At 33.6% G+C, this 26,437-nt stretch overlaps 2 long non-coding RNA genes across 3 annotated transcripts in view; one reads left to right on the forward strand and one right to left on the reverse strand.

The window, feature by feature from the left end:
- The window catches only part of LOC306670162, a 60,229-nt gene that overhangs the window by 21,194 nt on the left and 12,598 nt on the right, over positions 1-26,437 (forward strand). The window lies entirely within an intron of this gene.
- Positions 1-26,437, reverse strand: part of LOC306670166 — a 111,848-nt gene that overhangs the window by 2,289 nt on the left and 83,122 nt on the right. Inside the window, exons 2-3 of one of the 2 annotated variants that reach the window (XR_013766339.1) lie at positions 14,161-14,292; positions 11,861-11,932 (exon numbers count right to left, since the gene is read on the reverse strand). This is a non-coding gene — a long non-coding RNA (uncharacterized lncRNA). Of the gene's footprint in view, positions 1-11,860; positions 11,933-14,160; positions 14,293-26,437 lie in introns of those variants that run through there. The other variant, XR_013766338.1, reaches the window with a different exon arrangement.

A 26,437-nucleotide genomic window follows, 5' to 3' on the forward strand; every position in this document is an offset into this window, starting at 1 on the left:
ATTATATTTAAGTAAAAAAAATGACCTTATGTGCTTAGAATCAGCTGTCCAATCATTTCCATATCACAGCAGACATAAAAAATGCTATTTGTTCAGCTCACGAGAGCCAGCTGGGAGTTTTACTAAGCTCACTGAGGATGCATCAAGGTAGGAGCTCTGGCTGCCTCAGGCCCTTGGAGATATTTGCAACATGACCATAATTTAGAATATGGTGAAACCATATAAAAAACACAATCTGAGGCAGAGTCCTAATCTCAACAAAAAGATAAAACTATAAAAATTTTGAGTTGAATGGTGAATTATTACTTTAGCAGTCATTTTTATGACCATTCAACATTCACTTAATGTTTCACTAAGAGCAGGAGAGTTCCCAATTTTTTAAGCAATTATTTTATTCTTAAAAATTGTATTTTGAGAAGAGTTTCTTGTTATGTTCACATCTTGAGTCCCTTTGAATTCAATTTACTAGCATCCTGCTTTCTGTTGCAGCAACTCAGAAAAACTTCGTTCTCTCTTCTACTTATGTAGTAGATACATTGTACAGTTCCTCGGCTGCCCAACATTTGAACCTTTCTTGTGTTTAGAAAGTTTACTGATTTGTGAGTCTTGTATAGCAGGTGGAGAGAAAGGCACAAACAGAAATGTTTATTCCCAGTCTCTCTTAACTTAACAAATCTTACACAGGAGCTCTGAACTTTACTTCTGGTGCTAGTGACCCAAGAAAAGATAGACCACAGACTATACTGTAGCAGCAAGCAGCAGCGAGAGGGGTTGCAGGGCTGTGGTTCTAGGGACATTTGTGTAGTAGAGAAGCAATGGTATCCAGAGTTTAGTGCAAGGATGAGGGTGCGCAAGCTAAGAGGTCAAAAACTCAGTGGCGTAGTAGCAAGAGGTGCTCATTGGACTGTTTATGTTGGTTGGCTGGTTTTTTAATGAGATGAGATGATCTGGGTTAGGATCCTTTCCAAGCTTGGGTTCTGTAGACTTACCAGTGATTCTGTAAGCTAGGTGATACATTTTCAATAGTTTGCTTTTCTGTTTAAGTTATTAAAAGTCCATTTCTGGTGCTTACAACTGACAACCCTGCCTGATAGAGCTGCACAGTCATTCAGATGTTGGAGATCACTGTGGTGTCTTCCTTACTCTGCTGGTAACTCTTCTCAGGAGATAGGAGCAGTTAACACCTGCATCCTCAGCAACATGCATTATTTGCATTTACATGAAAGTCTGAATAACTTAATAATGTGATTTTAAGAAAACTTATAATTGTGAGGTTTTCAGAAGAATTTGAATTCTGGTTTTCCCTGAACATGAAAGAAGGAGAACTTCTTAAATATACAATATATAGTCTGCTATGGTTTGAATGTTTTATCTCTCCACGATCATGTTAGAACTTGATCCCCTGCGTGACAAGGTTGAAAAGTGGAGCTTATTTGGAGATGTTAAGTCATGAGGGCTCTACATTCATGGATGAATTAATACCAATATAAAATAGGGCTTTGAGGAGTGGGCTCACTCTCTTCTACTCTTCTGTCATGTAAAGATTTGTGTTTTTCCTATCTAGAAGATGTATCTCTCAAGGTGCCATATTAGAAGTGGAGACCAGGCCCTTACCAGACACCAAATATGCCAGAACCTTGATGGTGGACTTTCTAACTTCTAGAAATGTGAGAAATAATTTTTTTCTTTTTATAACTTACCTAGTCTGCAGTATTTTGTTATAGCAGCACAACACAGACTAATACATACAATATACTGTTTCTCAAAGAGCTGAACATCACTGAAATTTCATAGCATATGGAACTACGGAATAACATAAAACTGTAACTCACAATCCTAACAGTGAGCAATTTGATGCATATGAATGGAAAAAATGTATAGGTTAATTGCAATTCTCTGAACTTCAAAAATGACATTGCTTATACATTTTCTGTGTAAATCTAATTTAAAAATAAGCTACAATGGATTATTTCAGAGTGTGATGGCAGACTAGGAAGTCCCTCACTTCAATCCTTTAGTACCAACAATTTTGGTACTAAAAGTACCAAATGTAACTTTGTAGGAACTTTGAGATTTATGTAAAAAATTACAAAAACCCTCATGGTGCCCAAGAACTACAATGGTCATTTAGAGATGATAAGCACACTCCCAGGTGGCAGACTTGCTGGCCATAGCCCTGAATCCAGATCCATAAATGAGCCCATCCTACATGTACTCAACCACCATTTCACTGGACAACTCTAATACTGCAATGGTGTTGCATTTTTAACTCTAATATAAACTTGAAAAGACAAAAAAAAATTAAAAAAACTATAGCTATATTAACAGATATATAATATAAAAAGATATAAAGCATTATATCAAAAGCATAAATTGGTGGAGATAGGAATAAGTAAAAGTACAGAGTTTATGTAGAGTTAAAGTTAAGTGCTTATTAAATTAAAATAGTATTTTCTAACTATGAGATGTTATGTAAGGCCCAGGGTAACCACAAAGAAAAAAAAAAAAACTTCAGTAAATGCAAAAAAGGATAAAGAGGAAGTTATCAAACCATATCACCACAAACACAAAAAAATCAACAAATGACAAAGGAAGACAGTATGAAAGGAAGAAAGGAACAAAATAACTATAAAGCAATCAGAAACAAAATGTCAATAGTAAGTTCTTATCTAACAATAATTCTCTACAAGTAAATGGATCAAAATTTTCAATCAAATTTTACATAGACTATCAATGAATTTTTAAAAGACCCAATACTAGGATACCTAGAAAAGATTCCTTTACCTTAGGACATACAGGCAGAAAGTGAAGTTGTGAAAACATATATTCCATTAAAATGGTAGTAAAAAGAAACAAGACTTTTAGTCAAAATCTGTCACAAGAAACAAAGAAGGTCATTATACTTGATCAAGAGATCAATTCAGGGCTGGGGAGATAGCTCAGTTGGTAAAGTGCTTGCCTCACGAGCACAAGGCCCTGGGTTCAATTCCCAGCACCACCAAAAAAAAAAAAAAAAAAAAAAAGAGAGGGATCAATTCATCAATGGAATAAATAATTATAAATGTGCACCTTCACTATTTTACTTGATACTTAAAAGACTAGAATAGTGGTTGCTGGAGGCTAGGGAATGGGGCAAATGAGAAGATGTTGGTCAAATGGTACAAGCTTTCATCTATAAGGTGAATTCTATAGATCTAATGTACAATGTGGTGACTAGATAATACTAAGCAAGAATATAAGTTAAAAATACTTCATTATGTATTTGAAATTTCTAGAAGAGATTTTAAGAGTCTCCTTCTCACAGAATGTAATAACTACGGTTGGTGATGGAGGTAACAGTTAATCTGACTGTGACAATCATACAATGTATATATAATCTAATCATCATATTGTATACCTTGAATATATTCAACTTTTATTTTTCAAATACATCTTTTAATATTTAAAAAGATACAAGATACAAGCTACACAGCTCAGTTCACAGTAGCCAAACTATGAAACCAACCTAGATGCCCTTCAACAGATGAATGGATAAAGAAAATGTGATATATATGTACAATGGAATATTACTCAGACTTGAAGAAGAATAAAATTATGGCATTTGCAGGTAAATAGATGGAGCAGAAGAATATCATACCAAGTAAATGAACCAGTCCCCAAAAACAAAGACCAAATGTTTTCTCTGATATGCAAATGCTAATTCACAATAAGATGGTGGGGACTAGGGGAGAATAGAGGTACTTTGGGATAGACAGAGGGGAGAGAAGGGAGGGAAGTGGATATGGGGGTAGGAAGGATAGTAGAATGAATTGGACATTATTACCCAATGGGCGTATATGATTACACAACCTGTGTGATTCTACATCATGTACACCTAGAAGAGTGAGAAGTTGGACTCTATTGATGTATGATGAGTCAAATGCATTCTATTTTCATGTAAAACTAATTAGAAAAAAATATATTAAAATAAGAAAAAAGAAGGTTAATATAGGAAAAAAACAAAGAAAAAAGCTACAGTGTATTGAGTGTTTTCTGTATGTCTTTAAATGGATGGATGCTTTAGCTAAAATTTTTTACCATTCAAAAAATACTTCTAGGTAGGTTTAAATACTACTTTGAGAAAACTGAGCTAAAAAAGGTCCATTGTCTCTCCATCCATATGTTGGCAGATGGATAGAATTTCCACGTATTTAAAAGACTCCAAATCTCTTCTTCCTCTATGCCACACTTCTACCTGTATGTGATAAACATATTAAATTATTGCTCCTATTCATTTTAAAAGAAAATGAATTGATTAATCAATCAATATCATTAATTACTAAAATGAGCTGAATATATGGCTGTAATTGTGTGTGTGTGTGTGTGTGTGTGTGTGTGTGTGTCTATGTGTAACACTTGGATGTTTTTGGCTATTCATATGTATGCAGGTCAGACTGGTGAATTTACACATTGCCTGACTAAAGGCGTGAAATATTTAAATTGCCCATGAAAATGCAACAAATCACCAAAATGGAATCGGGACACAAGATCAAAGCTTTCTTGTAACCATAGTTTTATATTTAATAATTATTTTTACAACCATGAGTACCTTAAATTTCTTTAAAGGAAATCATGTGTATTAAGATTAAGAGAAAAGTTATAAAGACATAAACTAAGTATAGTAATTTAAAATGTAAAAAAGACAACTTGAGAATTTAAAGTAGCATAAAGTAAAAAAATTCATACGAGATGTAATTTTATCTGACTCTTTTGTGCATGCTATGACCTTAAATGACCTCAACATCAGAAGAATTGGTCATTATACTGAATGCCATGGTTTAAACGAGTGACCTTGGGTAATATTTAGTCTCTTTGAACCTCAGTATCCTTATCTGTAAAATTAATGGGTTGAGCTGCCTGATCTCTTCCAGCCCTAAATAGTTTTATGAGTCTAAAAATCTCTGCATGTAATTGGAGAAACAAACTATTAGTTATATTTTACCCTATTAGTTTTATGTCAAAATATATTTCTATTGTTAACATGTGGTAAAAAGAATCTCAACCAAATTTGTTACCATTGTATAGTTATGTTTAAAAGGTCAGGTTAATTTTATATAATCTTCAATCTGTCATTATTACTAGATACATTTATTTATGTCATCTATAAATGAAAATGTGGATAACATGAAGAAAAATTGTGTTTAAATATCAAATGTGCATGTTAAAAGAATTTTTCAAAAGAAACACAAAATAGATTATCTTTATACTTAAAAATACCAACACGTTTTATGCAGGAATATTGTTCACTGTAGTAATATTAGAAATTACAGATAAATTCCCCCAAAAAAATCCCCAACCCCATCAGTTAGAGATAATTATTTATAATCCATGCTTTTATCTACTTAAACATTTTCTTATTCCATACTCGTAAAATTGATGAATTGCTGTGCACACTATTTTATAGTTTTTCTCGTCTGTTCAAACAATATATAGTAAATGTCTTCCTATATTAGTAACAGAAAAAAAATGGCTGTTCATGAAGCAGGAAGTTTCAGTTTTTGATCCAGGAAGCAACACCTCACAAAACCTTGATTTTAGCCTTTCTACTTTCCAGAATTATGAGAATTAAATCACAGTTGTTTATAGGCATTTTACTATAGCAGCCCGAGGAACTAAGACATTGTCCTAGGCTCTTTCTTGAAGTTCCTTACACTGGGGTCTTCCTAAGTCTGGACAAATGTGAACATTTAACTTTTTTTTTTTCCTTTTTAATTGATTCTTTAGGTTACACATGGCAGTAAAATCCATTTTGATAAAATTATACATGCATAGATTGCATCTTATTCTAATTAGGACCCCATTCTTGTGAATGTACTGAAAATTTAACTTTTGATGGAAAGGTATATTTTAAGGACATTTGCTATTATCTAAGAATATAAAAACATTACATAATTTGGAAATTTTGATGTAACTTTTTAGGTTTGGGTTGTACAAATTGAGTCTTATGGAGCCTTGCAAAGTACTCTTTTGGTATTATATCTAAGCACAGTTGACTAAATACATGTTCTATACGTATTGAACTACACTACATTAATAGCATATGTTTGGGTTAACTTTAAAGCTATTACTACAACAATACCACATACAAATTAAAATCAGATTTAAAATAGTGTAGCATACACCCAAATCATCTTTGGGTGTAGGTGTGTGTGTGTGTGTGTGTGTGTGTGTGTGTGTGTATGAAAATGGTCTTTAAAATCAACTTTTGTCCACCTTAATGGACTGAATTTCATCTTTGAACCTTTGTTTTTCATCTTTCCTAGACTATTACTATGTTTTTGAATATGGTTATGATTATTTTTCTAATAATATTCTATTAATTTGGAGAAATATCTGTAAAACTCATAGCAGTTTCCAAAAGCATACGTGACATTTGAAACTGTAGTTTGGAGAGGGACACTTTTCTCCTGTCTCCACTTTCTTTTACTGCATTATTATTTTTGAAATATTGTTTTCAAAACAGAAAATTGAAATATTTTATAAAGTATCTTTAATTTTTTAGTCTCTCAACAAATCGCAAACTTTTGTAATGTACAAATATCACTTAATATCAGAAAATAAATTATTACTGTTTGATAAAATCAAAGTAATATATATCCAGTATCATGGAAAGAAAGCACACATTAAATTGGGAAGAGGTATTGGAATGACCATATTTATATTGTTTGATGGAAAACCATATTTTGAAGAAGCCAGCATACAAACAGTATGGCATTATTCTGGATTTTGTCTTATCAGCAGCAGTCATAGAGTGGCACACAAGGTATAAGAGGGATGATAACAAGTGATGAAAACTTTATTGCCATGATGGAATCTTTTTTTTTTTTTTTTTTTTTCAGAAAACCATGTCAAAATAGGTGTCAAATATTTTCAGTCTAGTAGTTTCACTTTAAGCTTCTAGTCTTTCCATGACTCTTTTCCAACTTATTCTAATATTTTTTCCATAAATTTTCATCCTTTTTCAGTTATTCATAGGGCTCTGCTACCCATCACCACTTTAATACTATTCATATGGTACTTATCTTGAAGTTATTTTGAAGTTCATCTTACATTGTAGCAGTTGTTTGGGGGAGGATGGTTCATCCTGTTTCTGCTTCTAGAGATGTGACAAGTGAGTAGAGGTGGATTTTAATTGATTTTTCCAAAGGTCAGAAAATAATTTAAAGATAGTTCTTGGCTCAGAGCTCCAATTTGTTGAAATCAACTTGGTTTCCCAATCATTCATATATATATATATGAATATATATATATGAATATATATATGATCACTATGTATTATTAGATATATATGACTCCCTTACTTATTTGAAAATTAAAGTGACACATAGGTACTATTTTATTTGCAACAATTAATTAGTAATCAATAATTTTATATAATTTAGTATTTTTAAAATAACCCACTCTGGCTTTAAAATTACACAAGTAAGTAGAAAATTAACATAGCATGCAGGAAAAAAAAAGCAGTACAGAGACTGCTTTCAGAGTCAGGTACATGGAATAAGTCATTTTTACATATTATGATTTCCAGCAACTAAAGTGTAAACATTGGCTGATGTGCCCTGGGCCTTGCTCTAATACTATGGCCAATAAAGTACCAGATGTTCAATAGTTCTAATGTACTTATGGAGCACCTGATAGATCCCATAGCATATCCTTCCCTGTCTCTACCTCCTTTCAGGCAAATCTCCTTCATCAGCTCAGTGTGTTTATAAATTCCCTTTCTTTTAGGAATAAAAACTTTTCTTCTATCATTAGTGATGACACAGTATGAAATAACCAGGTAAAATTGGTAATCCATATGCAATGGATAAGTAATTATTAGAGGTATGTTTAAGAAAAGCAGTGTTTGATCAAGTATCAAACACTGGGTGAAAGCAGAAAAGTATTAAACAAAAACGTGGGGAAGAGAAAAAAAGAACAGAATTAAAGATACTTGGAGATAGCTTCCCCTTTTCTGAGAGTCCTGCTTGGTGATGTAAGGAATGTGAGATCATTCAGTGACTCTAGTGTGGATGCAGAAGGAGATAGTCAGTAAAGAAAAGAGTTAAAGCTTATCAGTGCAAAGCCAGATTCTTGGCTAGGGCTCTGCAGTAGACACAGGAAAGGGGCAACAGGTGTATATTCAAGCTATATGGATGTGGTTTCCATACACATTGGATCTGTATTCAAACTAACAATGGACGCATATTTAGGCTCACTGAATCTCAATGTGGCTTTGGACTTTGAGTTGAAATTCTTGCAGGATGTCTGCAAGAATGATTCCACTGATTTCTAATTAGATGACTTGATTGTAAAAAAATATTTTCATGGTAACCTTCATATGATGACCTCCATGATAGCATTCTGGTCTATATTTTCCATTGTTCTCTCTTTTATCCCATATAATTATAGCTAGCCCTCACTATATGATTTTCCACTTTCTTGCAAGAACTACATGAGTTCATTCTGGGTCCATAGAGTCTAAGGTACTAAATCATGTCACTGTTGCCACCTTCCGTCACCATCCTCATTTGTTTCATTTTTTTATTCATATTTTGCAAGCAACCAAAATTTCACTTTTGAATTATATGTCTACAGGTAACATATCAAAAGTTTAAACAAATGTGAATATATGTTCTTAAATTTATGAACACTGTTATTATATCCTTTCTCTACATACTCAATTCTCTACTAACTTTCTTCCAGGGTCAGGTTCATCTGTGCTTTTTTTTTTTTTTTTTTTTTTTTCATTTCAATAAAGTCTAAGAAATTAGATCCAACAATACATGCAGTTAGTGTATGGGGTTTGGTAGAAAATACAAAAATACAAAATGAGGGAAATAATCTGATCATGTCATTTTGCAGTTCACTGTGTTGTCCTCATCTTAAGTTTTTCTAAGTAGACTCTTTATATTTAAACCATCCTTCTTTATTTTATCTTCACTCCTTTCTTCTATACCTCATCTTCCCCTTGGTTGTGTTAGGTACTTTCTTAGGTGGTTCTGGAAACCCAGTTTTCCCACCATTTTAGCCTATCACACTGTTGATATACAACTAGGTTGGAGATCACTTGAGGGCAGTAAAAGTATATTTGCATGTTTTTGCCATCAAATCATATGGTCTGGTCTAGGAAATTCAATATGTAGAAGGAAAGAATTCCAAGAAAGTGAGAAAGAGGAAAGACAAAAGAAAAATGCTGTTTTTATGTGATTAACAAACATCAAATAATGCCATTTGTCTTTTACATTTTAACTTCTCAGTTTTGTGACTACATTATTTGTATTGGTTTAGAGAAATATAGCTGGAGCCTGGCAGATGGGGCAGTTGCTCATCCTAAGTACACCCTCCAAAAGTGGAGCATTTTTATTATTAAAAATAATTTAACACAATAATTGGTAAGGAAATGAAAAAAAAAAAAAAAGGCATGAGATGAATCAGTGTGAAATCCAGACCCTGGGACAGGAAAGAGCAACTCCTCCATAGTTATAGCAAAGGAAAGGACCCTTTCCTTTGCTATAACTATGATACACAGCATGTGCTTAATAATTGCAGCTTTATGATGATGGTAGCGATGATAGTGATAATCAGAACAGTGATTTCTGAAATCTTTCATCTCCCTTTCACATACACCATTCTTTTGAATTTAGAGGTAGTTTGAATTTATTCTGGTTTATTCTTATACTACCTCATTTAATGCAGACAATTATAGAGGAATTTTCTATGATAAATAACTAAAGAATTTGTAAACAGTGAGTGACTTCCACTTTCACCTACGTATAATAGGTCAAACAAAACTGCTCTCGTTCTGTGAAAAATGTCAATTATTTTTTAATCATTAAATGAATGTTAAGTCTTCACCAATTATGCAAGTCTGTAAATTGCAAAATGAGGGCCGGCATTATTGGTAACCAGGTATCTCACGATCCCAAGAATTTCTTTTAAATACCTAGTGCTAGAAGAGCAACCAGCCCTGATTCTTCAGTCTCCTAAGCAAGCTATCAAGAGGCGCTGCTGAAGGCGTTTCTCTGCTTCCTGTGCACTTCCTTCAGATTTCTGTGACATATTTAATCTGGGTCTTGTGCCCTGTCAACTTCTAATAGTTCTAATTGCCCAACTATCTGCTCTCGCGTGACCATAAAATCCTTTTAACATTTCACTTCTCCCCTCAAGAAAACGTATCCCCGTTTCCGGGACATGACCTTCAGCTGCTTTCGTAAATACACAGGCAGAGAATTCATTCAGGCGCTCGGCCACGCAGCTTCATCTGTCACTGACTTCCCACTCATCCCCTTAATGGCCCCATGGATTCCTCACTGGGCTGTATGCTTTTAATGTCATGAAATAAGTCTGTGCTCCGATCTGGTTATTTCTTTGACTCCTTTTCTCCTCCAGGTCTTTTTGGAGTCCCCTTCCAAGTACAGAGGATTTGATTTTCTATTTCTTAAAATTTTTTGGATTCTGAAAAGGGAGGGAAACCTTTTTCTTTGCTGCATCATTCTAAAAGCGTTACTTTTCCACTTTGATCTTGTAAAATGCTAAGCAAATTTATCACTTATTAGAGACTGGCATTCTGGGTGATGCTGTGTTGTAAAAAATACCCTCCTGCTATTTACCCTCACTTTAATGCACTGGTTTGTCTTTTTCTGAATTAATAATTTTATGCTGTATGTTGTTTTCTTTCTAAATTTCCGCGTTGTCTCTAAACACCTCTAGCTTCTATTTGAGATGAAATCATATGCTTAATGAGATTTAATCACCTCTTCCTATATCCTCTCTCTCCTTTGAGTCCCAAATATTATTTAATCTTAAACCTGGCATTCTTTCTTTCCTTTTCGGGTGATGTACACATTAAATTAGAAATCCGCTTTGCACCAGATCCAGCCTTACTTCCTCCACTCGATGTAATCCTGTCCTGTACTGAGGTAATTAAAATCTTCCACTATTACCACACTGCCCTTTTCTTGCTCTGTGTGCGTGTGTGTGATATTTCATAGTTCATTTCTCCCAGGACAGCCTATAACATTGCTATTACCACATTTTGACCAATTTATAATACAAAATTCTTGTCCTCCGTTACAGAGTATTTCAAAAACCCATCATTCAGAAATTATCAAATTTCCCCCATAAACAAAGCATCCGTTTTTTATTTCTGTTGATTCTTTCAAATATGAGTGCCTGGTATAGAGTAGTCATTAAAGGGTTTATAAAAGCCTCAGGATTAATGTGGTAACATTAACAAGGTTTTGTTAAACAATAATTGACCACTTTATGTAAGCAATTACACATGGTGGCTAGGAAATTATTATGATATATGCACACGTCGCATTTGTGCTGATGACCTTATAAAATGGCCGCATATTTTAAAAAGACACAGAGCCTTGGGTATAAAGGAAATTTTGAAAATCTAGGAGCAGTCTTTGGATTGTTTGCTGCCACTGCTTCTAGGCAACAGGCAAGAGATGTTTACAATCTGGGCTTTCCCCTGCCCCCACCTCTGGAAGCTTTTCATCTGCTGCTGTTGCTGCTGCTGCTGCTGCTGCTGCTGCTGCTGCTGCTACTTCTGCTACTGCTGCTGCTGAAACTGCAAGACCCAGTGCCTGATAGTGCCCCTCCTCCACCTACCTTCCTCTCCTGGAGCCCAGCTGTTAAGGCCTATCTACCTAATCACCCCCTTTACCATCAGGCCGGTTTGTGGAAGTTAATGTCCTGTTCTGAGAGGACAGTGCTGTAGAGAGAGGAGAGATTTGATTTTTCATTCTATCTGCGAGGAGAAACAGCATCAGAAATAAGGGAGCTCCTTGTCCTTGATGCTTGATGTCATTGACACTCACCTGCCGCTGCTGTGGGGCGGCCTAGTGAAGTGGGGCCGTGGTTCTCCAGCTGAGAGTGGGACTTAGAATAGAGTCTCTTGACCCTGGTTTCACAAAAACAGTTTTTCTCAAAGGAATGCTCACGTTTTCCAGGATGATAAGCAAACAGAAAGGAACATGATTTTAATTTACTTTCTGAAAGCATGCAACCTTCATCTGTTTAAGAAATGGAAGGGTGGAAATTTAAGAAAACAATAATGGGATATCAAATTCTAAAGGTAACTTATATCTGGCCTTGGGAAACAAGCTTTACTTTTTTTTTTTTTTTCCCCCCCTTTTATCTTGCAGAAAGAAAGAGGAAGATATTTAAAAAGGAAGGACAGACTGGTATGAGGGAAATGAGGAAAGAAAAAAAAGAGGACTTGGGGTTGTTAGGCCAAGGTTACTGTTCCAGTTGCCAGGAAACCTCTTACACCTTGTTTTGATACCACGGAGAGCTGGCTCAGGCTGACCAAGGAGAATAACAGCTGAAATTCAAACATGTCAGCTCAGCAAAGGCTGAGTGAGAATCTTTCAGGGATGTTGCAGAGGGCCTTAATTTATCCATATGAGAAGTTGACTGAGCTCATCTTTTAGGGGCCTTTCACTTCAGCTTTCTCTGATTAACAATTGGTTCCATCAAATAGAGAGTTCTCATAGTTATTTTTTGTTTGTTTTATTTTATTTTTTGGCTTTTTTCTATCATTAAGAATCTGGACTCTGCAGTCTGATGTTTATGTTCTAACCCTGGCTCTTGTTTTTCTTCAGTTTCTTCATAGGCAAAGTGGAAACAATACTTCATCAGGCAATTGCATTTAATGAGATAATATGTATAAATCACTTCTAACCCAGCTTGGAACATATTAAGCACTTCAGAAATGTTAGCTATTATAATTAATATTTTTGATGGATTAAAGGAATGAATTAGTAGCTAAAATTTAAATTTGTGTTATTTGTGGTCACCATCACCAACAAAATTGGGTAGTATTTAATATTAATAGATCAGATATCTTCCAGATTTTATCAAACTTAGAATAAGAAAACTGCCTTAAAATGTATAAAAAAAAAAAAAAAAAAAAAAAAAACAAAACAAGCTTAAACATAGATATCTATGTCCCTTAATGAGGTCAGGTTGGCACCTTTTCAATTCACATGCCTATGATTCCTCTTTTCCTTCAAACTCTGAAGAATACTAATAACTAACTTTTTTTAGTAGAAAATGTGTTAGTGAATATGATTACATTTGATTCTCAGCCCAGCCCTTTAGAATGGTATGGTGATTTCCCCCATTTTACAGAGTAGGAATTAGGCTCACAAAGGTTAAATGATTTTCTTGATTTTCCTATTAGGTGATAGAGCTGCAAACTCCTATGTCTTTTGATTTTAAATCATATGCTTTTCTCACTTTGTGCTTTGATGGTGGAGATGGGACATTGGGCATGGGGTAGATTAAAAAGATAGAATGAATGAGGAGGTAATTGACAAAGAGAGAAAAAAATAAATGTGCAGAATCATAAATTATTTAGATTTGTATCCTGCATAGCAAGGGGCACGCTGCTAAGGAAGACTGCAGACCCTCACATCTATCAATTGTCTGGCATCAGAGTCTCAGTTCTGTTTAAACACACATCAGGAAAACACATGACTCTTAGCCCTCCCCTACCAGCTCAGGTACAAACACAAGTCCCTTTCTCAAGAACCCCTGTTTTTTTCTGTCTGGATTTCCCTTATGTTTTAAACATTCCCTCATGCAATTTCAGGCAAAAGGTTTAGCAGGCAGAACCAAGTGAGTGTTTTTGACTGGGAGTTTTGAACTATGATGCTCTAAGTACAGGGTGTTTGGTTAAGGTTGTTGGTCATAGATAGTATGGTACACCTGTACTTAAGAGCCAGCCCTACGTATCATTTCATTTTAATTTCAAAGTGTTGACTTCAATCTGTATGACTCTATTTGACTTGGATCCTTGTTACCTTAGAGATCTGCTGTTTTCTTTTATACCTTCATAGCAACTGAAAGCTGTAAGAAGCTCAGTCATGATTTTTCACTGCATAGGTAGGGGTGTGTGTGTGTGTGTGTGTGTGTGTGTGTGTGTGTGTGTGTGTGTGAAGACTACTTCAGGTGGAGAGCACATGGTAAGTGCTGGCAGTGCTCTGCTTCACATTTAACTAGACTGGGAACCCAGGCCTAGGGGAAAGGCTTCAGGAAGAGAGATGGGCAATGGTTTGTCCCACCTCTCTCCTTAAAGACCTTCCAAGGAATGGCAAATTTAGGAGATTATAAGACATAACTTACCTCATTAGGAAAGGTGCTGCAAAACATCTGGGCTGTCTTTCCCTGTCCTGAAGCCCCAAGAAGGATTTTTGTCCTTTATTTCTAGGAGTTCCAGCAGGTTTTTCTTCTTTAAGCATATTAGTATGTATAACACTAAGAAAGAACAAAGAATATTTCTTCATTAAAATGGAAGTAATGAGAGAAGGAGAGATGGTGTTGCCTGAGCTATTAGAAAAAGCAATATTCAGAAGGGATATTTAGGGATATAGCAGGAAGGAGTCACGTGTGAAGTTTTAAAATCAGCAAAGTTATAGGGACTAAATACATAGAAGAGGCAGATCCTCGGAGATCGTGGATTCAGAATTAAGAGAGATTATGAGAGATTGAGGATGATTTTTAAAGCATCTTGCATTTCTGTGACTCAACCTCCTCTATAGTCCCACTGTGTAATTCTAGAATTTGCTGGTATCATTTTATGTTAATTTAGCAACTTTCTGGCATGTTGTGCTTTAAGAATTGCAATTGGGCAATGCTGAACTGTTCGAGAACATTATCTCCACAGTTGGTAGATTAAGTCAATTGTAATTCTTAGAAATACCTTGCTCTTATGTGAATGAAGTGTTTCTAGCACAAGGGTTATAATACCTTTTGCATTCCCATCCCTAGAAACCAGGCCACATAAAATCCCCTTGACTGGATGAAAACCAAGTCTACTGAAGGAGCACAGAGCTGAAGGTGCAAAGTGCTGGGCTAGATACATGGGAATAAGTGAGAACCTACACCCCGGACGGTGAGATTCCTGGCCTTTCCCACTTAAATCTAAGAATAGTGCCATACAGGTTTATATCCCCCAGTGAAGACAGTAGAGCACTTCTTTCGGTTGAAATTTTCCCAGTGGTCCTGAACATTTTGAGTCTTCTCCTAAAATGGTACAGCATGATGACGTTATACATCAAAGAACCAGTGAGCAAGCCCATGGATACACAGAAGCCAAGCAACTTCCTAGCCCTCCAACTTAATTATGAATGGACAATCAATGACCCTAAAACACGAAGGAGAAAAGTCAGAACATGCAAGGTTGAGCACAAGTACTTGATAAAAGAACTTTGAAGGAACATTCAGAGAACATTTTAGAAATTCAGAAGAATAATCTTTTTTAAAAAGCTCTTATAATTAATGTTTTCAGGTAAATAGTGAAGTTGCTACAACCTTGAAATAAGAGGAGACTATAGCAAACAAGAACACAGTTCTTTTGGAAATAATGGTAGGACAAATTGAAAGATAAAGTTGAGGAAATTTTCCCCACATTTAAAAAGATAGGGAAAATAGGAGAAAGTAACAAAATTAGGAGATCGCTATAGGAGATTAACATTTTTTTTAAAAATTGGGAGAATAGAAAAAAGTGAAGAATAGAAAATGATCAAATACATTATTTAGAAAACAATTTTTTTTTTTCAGAATTTAAAGACATAATTTTCTAATTGAATGGAATTATCACTGGCCAAAAAAGAAGATTCTAAAACTTTATGAGAAAAACCAAAATACAAAGAATCAACTTCTAAAAACTCACCCTGAAAACTAGGAGAAAAACAGAAATGCCTTCAAAATTCTGAGGAAAATCATTCTGAGTATACAGAATTCTTATAACTAGGTAGTCTAATCAAATATAAGTATAATCAAGATAATACCAGGCATGCAAGATCTCTAAAAATTTGCTATCATTTGCTTTTCCTTAGAAAATTATAGGAATCTATGTTTACAAAAAGAAGCTTATAAACCAGATAGGAAGCAGATCTGGGATACAGGAAATGCTTAACAAGAACAGTTAAATAGAAAAGTAAAAATGAGATAAAAGCAAAAATAAAGCAAAAGCAAGAGAGTCAATGTGATCATAGAATGTTATACAACTAAACTGTGATGATATTTACATAGCTTTAATAATGTTAAAGTTTATTATTGTCCTACCAAAAATTATGATATGACTATTGAGAAGTTAAGATCAGGGAAAGTGTGTATGTGTGTGTGCATGTATGTGCATGTGCACACACATAAGAGAAGTGTTGGGTGCAATGTAAGAGCAATATATTTCACCTTCCAAAATAACAAGTCAATGAATAATATCAAAAACAAAAGTAAAAAATCTTACAAATATACATTTAGACACATGGAAAAAAATAGCTAAAATAATTGAAAGGAGTTGCTGACATTAAAAAATTGGGAGCCTGATTTTTTTGTATCTGTTGTTGCTATAAGCCTTGTGCAACTATTTTCTCTTTGTATTTAGAAATTTGATAGAAAAAATATTGAAGCAGGAGATTAATGTACTACAAGAACAAATAGTGAAAGAAGAAATTATATGAGTGTAGTATACATATAGATCTAGCTAATTCTTAGTAGACACCTAAGAAAATTCCCAGAAATCTAAAACAAGAAAAGCAATGCTGATGTTAATCAGTGCCTGTGAGGTATGGAGTATATGACAGGCACTTGATTTCATAGATTGGAAAGTTAAAAAAAAAAAAAAAAAAAAGGATGCTAAGTGAAATAAGCCAATCCCCAAAAACTAGAGGTTGAATGTTTTCTCTGATATGTTGTAATATGAATTCACAAAAAGTAGGAGGTTAGGGAAGAATAGAAGTATTTTGAATTAGACAAGGAGAATAAAGGGAAGGGAGGGGAAATGAGAATAGGAAAGATAGTAGAATGAATCAAACATAACTATCTGATGTACATATATGACTACATGACTGATATAATTCTACATCATGTACAACCAGAAGAATGAGAAGTTATACTCCATATGTATAATATGTCAAAATATATTCTACTATCATGTATAACTAATTAGAACAGATAAATTTTTTTTTAAATCATTGGGTGTCTTGGGCTTGACAAAAAAAGGGGGGTGTAAAATAATATAAAATGGTCAGGAATGCCTGTATAACTGCACAAACTATTCTTAATTATTTTACAATACGTGACTATTAATTTTGCCTAATTAGAAAATTAAAATATTATTATTAGCTAACTTCAAATCAAAGTACTTGAGATATTATTAGGAAAAATAGATTTATGAATTGTTCTCATAATTTTGAAAATGTTCTTGGTATAAATAATTGGTTAATAGCTCATTATCATGATGGTCAATTATTGATCCACATAGAACCCACATTCACAGTCAATATAACAAAGAACTTAAACATAAACTTATGAAAATTTCATGAAGAAGCCAGGTATGTCACTTACAAAGAAAGGAGAATTGTACATTTGTGTTCATAGAGCAAATATCAGTGTGTAGAAGTCTGATAATTTTATGTAGTATAATTACCAAAAGATATGTATGTTTTCCCATTTTAAAAATAAATGTCTAATATCCCATTTTAAAAATATAATTTTAGTTTTTTAGCTGACACATAGTAATTGTCATAGGATATAGTGTGACGTTTCAATGTATGTATACAGTATGTAATGATCAGATAAGGGTAAGGGGTGTATCCATCATTTAATTTATATATAATTTATTTTTGTTAGGAATATTCAAACTTCTATCTACTAGCTATTTAAAAATATTTGATTAATTGTTATCAACTATAATTATTCTACTGAGAAATAACATTAGAAGTTATTCCTCATCCAACTGCACCCCTGTACCAATTAATCATCACTTCTCTATCCCTCCCTCCACCACATCCTTCCCAGGCTCTGGTAATCACATTTTTATTTGCTACTTCTTTGAGATTAACTTTTTGGCTTCCACATATAAGTGAGAACATGTGGTAATTGTCTCTCTGTGCTTGTCTTATTTCACTTAACATAATGTCTTCTCTTTCTAGCCACGTTGCCACAAATAACAAAATCTCGTTTGTTAAGACTGAATAATATTTCACTGTGCATTTGCACTACATATGTCCATTTCTCTGTCTATAGACAACTAGGTTGATTCTACATATTGCCTATTTGAATAGTGTGCAACTAACATGAGACTATATATGTTTCTTTTAAATACTGATTTAATATCCATTGGATTTGTACCCTATAGTGGAGTTGCTGAATAATATGGTAGATGGATTTCTAATATTTTGAGAAGACTCAATTATATTGTTTTCCATGATGGCTGTATTCCTTTACCTTACCACTAGCAGTATATGAGAATTCCATTTTCTCTTCATCCTTGTCAGCATTTAGTTTTTGTCTCTTAGATAGTAGTCATTCTAACTGGGGAGAGGGGGTATCTGACAGTAATTTTGATCTACATTGCCCTAATAATTAGTGATGGTGAGCATTTTTCTCCTATGTTTGTTGGCCATTTGTACATCCCTTCTGGGAAATGTCAACTCAGGTCATTTACCCAATTTTTAAACCAGACCTTTTTTTTCCTATTGAGTTGTTTGAGTTCCTTATACATTATGGAAATTAATCTCTCATTGCATGAGTACTTTGCAAATATTTTCTCCAGTTTTGTAGATTGTCACTTCACTTTATTTTGCTGTACAGAGATTTCAAATTTGATATAATCATACTTGTCAATTTCCTGTGATTTTGGGTCATATCCAAAAAGATCTTTGCTCAGACTAATAACCTGTAGCATTTTCTCTGCATTTTCTTCTGTTTTTTGCTTGTTTGTTTGTTTTTTAGTTTCAGGTCTTACATTTAAGTCTCTGATCCATTCTATGTTGATTTTTGTATATGATGAAATATATTATTTGGCATATGCATAAGCAGTTTTCCCAATATCTTTCATTGAAGAGATTTTCCTTTCTCTGCCCTTGTTAAAAATCAATTGGCTGTAAGAATATGGATTTACATTTTCGTTCATCTTTCAGTTCTGTTGGTCTGTGGATCTGTTTTTATCCCAGTACTATGCCATTTTATTTAGTATAGATTTGCAGTGTTTGGAAGTCAGGTACTGTAGTACCTCTAGGTTCTTATTTTTGCTCAGGATTGGTTTGGCTATTGAGGTATTCTGTGGTTCCATATATTTTTAGAGTGTTTTTTTCTATTTATGTAAATAATGTCTTTGATATTTTGATAGGAATTGCATGAATCTATAGAGCACTGTGGATTGTTTTTTGGACATTTTAACAGTATTAATTGTCCCAGACTATGAACATGGGATATTTTTCCATTTCATGTGTATGTTTACATGTATTCTTCAGTTTATTCATCAGGTTTTATGATTTTTGTTATAGGTGTCATTTATTACCTTGGTTACATTTGTCCCCAGGACTTGGTCGTATCTATTAAGAATGAGGTTCTTTGATTTCTTTCTCAGCAAATTCATTATGAGTATAAAAAATTGTTGTCAATTTTTTAATGTTTTCCTTAAGCTCATCATTGTTTTCCCCCCCATGTTGTTTATTGGTGTATTATAGTTTTGCACAATGATGGGATTTGTCATTACGTATTCATCATGTACAAAACATAACAATATGATTTAGTCAATGTCACTCCCTAGCATTTGCCCCCTCTGTCCCCTTCTATCACCCCTTGTGCCTTTCTCTATTCTACTGAACTCCCTTCAGTTTTCATGATACTGTCTCCACCTTTCTTTTCCTTCATCCTTTCTAGCTTCAACCTGTAAGAGAAAACATATGACCCTTGACCTTCTGAGTTTGGCTTATTTCACTTATCGTAATGGTCTCAAGTGCCCTCCATTTTCCTGCAAATGATATAATTTCATTTTTCATTATGGCTAAATAAAACTCCATTGAGGTTTATATCACATTTTCTTTATCCATTCATCCTTCAGTGAACACCTAGGATGGTTCCATAGTTTGGCTTTGTGAATTGTGCTACTGTAAACATGATATGCATATATCATTATAGTATGATGACTTTAATTCTTTAGAATAACTACGGAGGAATGGTATTGCTGGGTCGTATGGGGTTCCCTTCCTTGTCTTTTGAGGGAGCTCCATACATGTTTCCATAGTAATTGTACCAATTTACATTCCACCAACAGTGTAAAATATTTCTTTTTCTCCATATTCTCTTCAGCATTTGTTATTGTTTGCATAATGACTGCCATTCTGACTGGTGTAAGATGAAGCCTCAGTGCAGTTTTGACTTGTAATCCTCTAACTGATGATGTTGAACATTTTTTAGTACATTCCTTGGCCATTTCTTCTTTTGAGAAGTGTCTCTTTAGTTCTTTTATCCACTGGTTGATTGGTTTATTTGGGTTTTTTTGGTGTTAACTTTTTTGAGTTCTTTATATATTCTAGCTATTACTCCTCTGTCAGAAAAGTATATAACGAAGATTTTCTCCCATTCTATAAGTTCTCTCTTCATATTCTTCATTGGTTTCTTTGTTCTGCATAAATTTTTATTTGATGTCACACCTTTTATTAACTCTTGATTATTTCCTGGACTTTAGAGATTCTATTGGAAGAGTCATTGCCTGTGCCTAGTGTTTAGCCTAAATTTTCCACTGGAGTTGCAAAGTTTCTTCTGTAATTCCTGTGTCTTTGATACATTTTAAGTTGATTTTCATGCAGGGTGAGAGATGAGAACCTAGGCTCATTCTTGTACATTTGTATGGATTACCAGTTTTGCCAGTACCATTTATTAAAAAGGCTGTCATTTCTCCAATGTATGTATTTGGCACTTTTATCAAGGATCAAATTACTATGTCTTTGTGGATTTTTCTTTTTTCTTTTATTCTTTACCATTGATGTATGTGCTTATTTTTATACCAGTACCAAGCAACTTTTGTTACTGTCACTCCATATAATATAAAGTCAGGTATTGTCATGTCTCCAGCTTGATTTCTGGATTAGAATTGTTTGAACTATTCTGGATGTTTTATTCTTCCAGTTCAATTTTAGTCCAGTTTTTTGTTTTGTTTAGTTTTGTGAAGAATGTCATTGGGGTTTTGATGAGAATTGCATTGAATCTGTGTATTGCTTTTGGTAGTATGGCCATTTTAACAATATTGATTCTGCTTATCTAAGAACATAGGAGGTCTTTCCATCTTCTTGTGTCTTTTTCAGTTTCTTCTGTGTTCTCAGTTTTCATGGTAGAGGTTGTTCACCTCCTTCATTAAATTTATTCTTAGGTATTTCCTTTATTTTCTTGTTTTTCATTTTTGAAGTTATTTTATTTTATTTATTTTTACAGACTACATTTGGATTCATTGTATACAAATGGGGTACAACTTTTTGTTTCTATGGTTGTACACAATGTAGATTTACACCATTCATGTAATCATACATGTACATAGGGTAATGGTGTCTGTCTCATTCCACCATCTTTAATACCCCCAGCCCCTCTCCCCTCTCATTTCCCTCTATGTAATCTAAAGTTCCTCCATTCTTCTCTTACCCCCACCCCCATTGTGTATCATCATCCACTTATCAGGGAAAACATTCAGCCTTTGGTTTGTTAGGTTTGGCTTATTTCACTTAGCATAATATTCTCCAATTTCATCTATTTACCTGCAAATGCCATAATTTTATTCTTCTTATTTTTTAATATTTTGTTTTTAGTTGTAGGTGGACACAATACCTTTATTTTCTTTTTATGTGGTGCTGAGGATTGAACCCAGGGCCTCACACATGCTAGGTGAGCACTGTACCACTGAACCACAACCCCAGTCCCTTTTATTCTTCTTTATGGTTGAATAATATTTCATTGTGTATATAGACCACAGTTTCTTTATTCATTCATCTGTTGAAGGGCTGCCACAGTCTAGTAATTGTGAATTGAGTTGATATAAAGTGATGTTTTAAATGCTAATGTTTTACTGATTTAATTTTCAGCAGATTTATTGTTGATACATAGGAAAACTATTGATTTTTGAATATTTATTTTGTATTCTGTTACTTGCTGAATTTCTTTATTAGCTCCAATAGTCTTTTAGTGGAGCTTTCTGGATCTTCTAAGTACAGAATTATATCATCTGCAAACAGTGGTAATTTGACTTCTCTCTTTCCTGTTTTTATCCTGTTTATTTCCTTCACTTGTCTAATTGTTCTGACTATAATTTCTAGTATTATATTAAATAGGAGTGGTGCAAGTGAATATCCTTGTCTTGTTCTAAATTTTAAATGAAATTCTTTCAGTTTCCCCCCATGAACTATGAGGTCAGCTTTGGGTTTTTGTACACAGTGTTTATTATGTTGAAGTAGATTCCTCCTATTCCTAGTTTTTTCAGTGTTTTTATCATGAATGGGTGCTGAATTTTGTTGAAGGCGTTCTCTGCATCTATTGAGATGACTAAGTGATTTTTGCCCATGATTCTATTTATGTGATGAGTTACATTTATTGATTTGTGTATGTTAAATCATCCTTGCATCTCTGGGAAAAAATCAACTTGGTAATGATGTATAATCTTCTTAATCTTCTTGTCATTTAATACAATACAATCCCAATTTTATTAAGGATTGTTGCATCCAAGTTTAATCCGAGATATATTTTTCTATAGTTTTCTTTCCTTGATGTGTCCTAGTCTGGCTTTGGATGAGTATGATACTGACTTAAATAGAATAAATTTGAAAGTGTTCCATCCCTTTTTATTTCATGGAACAATTTGAAGACCATTAAACAGGATTAGTAGAATTCACCTGAGAACCCATCTGGTTCTGGGTTTTTCTTTGTTGAAAGGCTTTTTATTACTGCCTCTATCTCATTGCTAGTTAATGATCAGCTTAGATTTTATGTGTCCTCTTGATTCAGTTTTGGCAGATCATACGTATCTAGAAATTTATTCATTTCTTCTAGGTTTTCCAATTTATTGGAGTATAAATTTTCAAAATAGTTCTTAATGGTCCTCTGGATTTCCATAATGTCTGTGGTGATTTCTACATTTTGTCTAATTTTATTAATTTGAGTCCTCTCAGGTTTTTTGTTTGTTTGTTTTTTGTTAGTTTGGCTTAGGGCTTATCAATTTTGTTTATGTTTTCAAAGAACCAACTCTTTATTTTGTCAATCCTCTGTATTATTTTTTTATTCCCTATTTCAATTTGGATTCTGAGCTTAGTTATTTCCTTTCTTCTACTGGTTTTGGAGATGGTTTGTTCTTTTTAAAGGACCTTGAGATACATCATTTAAGTTGTCTATTTTGTATTTTTCTCATTTTCTTATGTAAGCCCTCAGAGTTATAAACTTTTCTCTTGGTCTCCATGATGTCCCAGAAGTTTTGATATGTTATAGCATTATTCTCATTTGAGTTGAAGAATTTAAAAAATTCCAGCCATGTATGCATCATTAAAAAGTATATTATTCAATCTCTATGTATCTATATTATTTTTGTAGGGTTTTTAGTTTTAATTTCTAATTTCTTTCCATTATGATTTGATAAGATGCGAGAAATGATATCAAATTTTAGGTTTTTTTTTTTCTAATTGATTTCGTATGTGTGTTTTGTTTTTTGTATTCACTAAGAGTTACTCTGTGGCCTAAAAAATGGTTTTTTTTTGGAGAAGGGTCCTTAAGTCACTGAGAAGAAAGTCGTTTTTGGATGAAATATTCTATAGATGTCTGCTAAGTTTATTTGATTGTTAATGTTTGTTAGGTCCAAGGAATCTTCACTGAGTTTATCCTTGAATGACCTATCTAATAGCAAGAGGGGTGTGTTGAAATCACTCATATTATTGTACTGGAGTCTATCTGTGGTTTTAATTATTTTATGTAATTAATTCCATCCCATCCACATTCGGGGCATAAATATTTACTATATCTTCTTGTTGGATTGTTCCCTTTACTAGTATGAAGTGACTTTCCTTGTCTTTTCTGACTAATTTTGTTTTGAAGTCTGCTTTTTCAAATATGAGAATAGCTACTCCTGCTTATTTTTGGTTTCCATTTGCATGGTATATCAATCTGCATTCTTTTACTTTCAGTCTGTGGCTATCTTTGCCTGTAAGGTGAGTCTCTTGCAAACAACATACAGTTGGGTCTTGTATTTTAATCCATGCTGCCAACTAATGTCTTTTCATTGGAAAGTTGAGACTATTAACATCCAATATTATAGAGAAATGTTTATTACTTCCTGCCATTTTGATTTATTTCTAACATCTAAGTTGGGCCTATTTCTCATCTGCTTAGCTACTCTTCAAATAAAATTTATTCATTTGTGAGTTCTGGGTTTTTTGTTTTTTGTTTTTTTTTTTTTTTTTGTTTGTTTGTTTTTCAGATTTCTTTTCTGTGGAGTATTTCTTTAAGTAATTCTGTGGTGTCAGCGTAGTAGTGAGGAATTTTCGTGTTTCTGTTTATTTCAGGAGGTCTTTATTTCTCCATCTGTTTTGAAAGATAACTTTTCTGCATATAGTAATCTTGGTTGACAGTTATTAACTTTTTTTCAGATCTTGTAACACTTCTGACTTTTAGAGGTTGTACTAAGAAATCAAAAGTAATTCTGATTGCCTTGCATCTAAATATCACCTGAGGTTTCTCTCTTGATGCATTTAAAATTTTATCTTTGTTCCATATTTTATGCATCTTAATGTGTCATGGAGATGTTCTTCTTTGATCTTGTCTATTTGGAATTCTGAAAGATTCCAGTATGTAGATGTCTATTTCATTCTCAAGGTTTGGAAATTTTTCTGTTGTATTTTTCCTGAAGAGGATATTCATTCCATTAGCCTGAATCTTACACCCTCCTTAATTCCGATGATTTTTTTTACTTTGATCTGTTAATGTCCCAGAGCTTTTGTATATTCTGGTCATGGTTACTTATTTTCTTTCTTTAATATTGTCTAAATGTTCAAGACTAGCCACTTTGTTTTCCAGATCTGTGAATCTGTCTTCAGAATGATCTATTCTATTAGGAAGACTTTCAACTGAACATTTATTTGATTTATTGTGTCTTTCGTTTCCAAGATTTCCATTTGATTCTTTTTCAATCTCTCTTTTTATTGAATTTCTCATTTATATTCTGTACTCATTTTCTTTATTCATCTAGTTGTTTATATATGCTTTTTTGGAATTCATTGATCATTTTTGTAATCACTTTTGAATTCTTTCTCTGATAGCTCAGTCACTTTAATATCTTTGAGGTCAATTGCTGATGAATTATGAACTTTAAGAGGTGTTATTGTTACCTTGTTTTTTCATATTTCTCATATTCCTGTGTTGGGTTTTATGCATCATTTGGTATGAATTTCTCTTCCTCTTTTATGTGTGAGTCATTTTAGGGCACAATCTTCTTTTGTCAAAATGTGATCCGAATTTAGACACCCTGATAGATATGGTACCCATAGTCTTTCTATTAGTTCTCTGATTTTGCTCTAGAAGTGGATGTCTGTGATTGGGGCCTCAGAACCCAAGCCTAGAAGTTCCTACCTGAGGTCTAGCCATTAGTTTGGGTTTTTGTCTTTTCTATTCTTTTTATTAATATGTAACTGAAGTTGAATGTCATTAATTTGTGTGTGGAGCAAGGGGTGCTATCTTTTGGCTGAGTTTAGTTCAGCAGCAGAATCTCTACCCTATGAACTTGTAGTGTCTCTGTAGATTCCCAGTATTTTGCAGACAGGAAAGAAATAAAAAATAGCAACAACTGGTGCAAATAATATACAGCATTAAAATAAACATACTGTTCCTACTGTGACATCTACAATACTAATTTTTTACCACATAAACAGGAGTGGCAGGATAAACAATTGCCAACCAACAACAGTAAATAACCATGAAGTAGATTTGGCATTAAAGTAAACATCAGGTGTCAACTATGTCATCCACATGAGTAATAGTCACAACAATATGAATGGTGGGCCAGGAATTATATAAACCAGTTAATTCTAAAAGGTGGTAAGAATATAGTTCATTAAGAAAAAGGAAAATGTAATAGAAAGGTGAAGAACATTTTTGATGTTCAAAACATGAACAGGGAGAATGCAGAAGAGATGTAGGAGGTGATAGTTACAGGGCAGGAGGAGAAAAAATTAGGAAAAAGAAAGTAGAGAGAGAAAATGAAACAAAATAATTTGCTATTAGCAGCAGAAGAATGGACAGAAAGAGAAACAAACAAAAAACCAGAAAAGCCTCTAATACTCAAAAGACAAAGCAAGGAACTATAATTGCATTTAAAAATGCTAAAAATGAGAAAATTAAAAATAGAAATAAATATGTATATGTGATATGTCCATGATTGAATCAGCACATCAAGAAAACACACACACACACACAAATTCTTAATGAAAAATGAAATAGTTTCCACTGAGGTTAGAGAGGTAGTCAAAACATTTGACAAGACTATCTATGCCCAACTTTCCTCCTTTCTATTTCTTTTTGGGCTATATACTGCGGGGTTGTAGTGGGGGGAATGGAAATTGTTAACCCCTTCCTCTTTTTGTTACTC

The sequence above is a fragment of the Sciurus vulgaris genome (genome assembly GCF_902686455.1).
Source record: "Sciurus vulgaris genome assembly, chromosome: 9".
Taxonomy (NCBI): domain Eukaryota; kingdom Metazoa; phylum Chordata; class Mammalia; order Rodentia; family Sciuridae; genus Sciurus; species Sciurus vulgaris.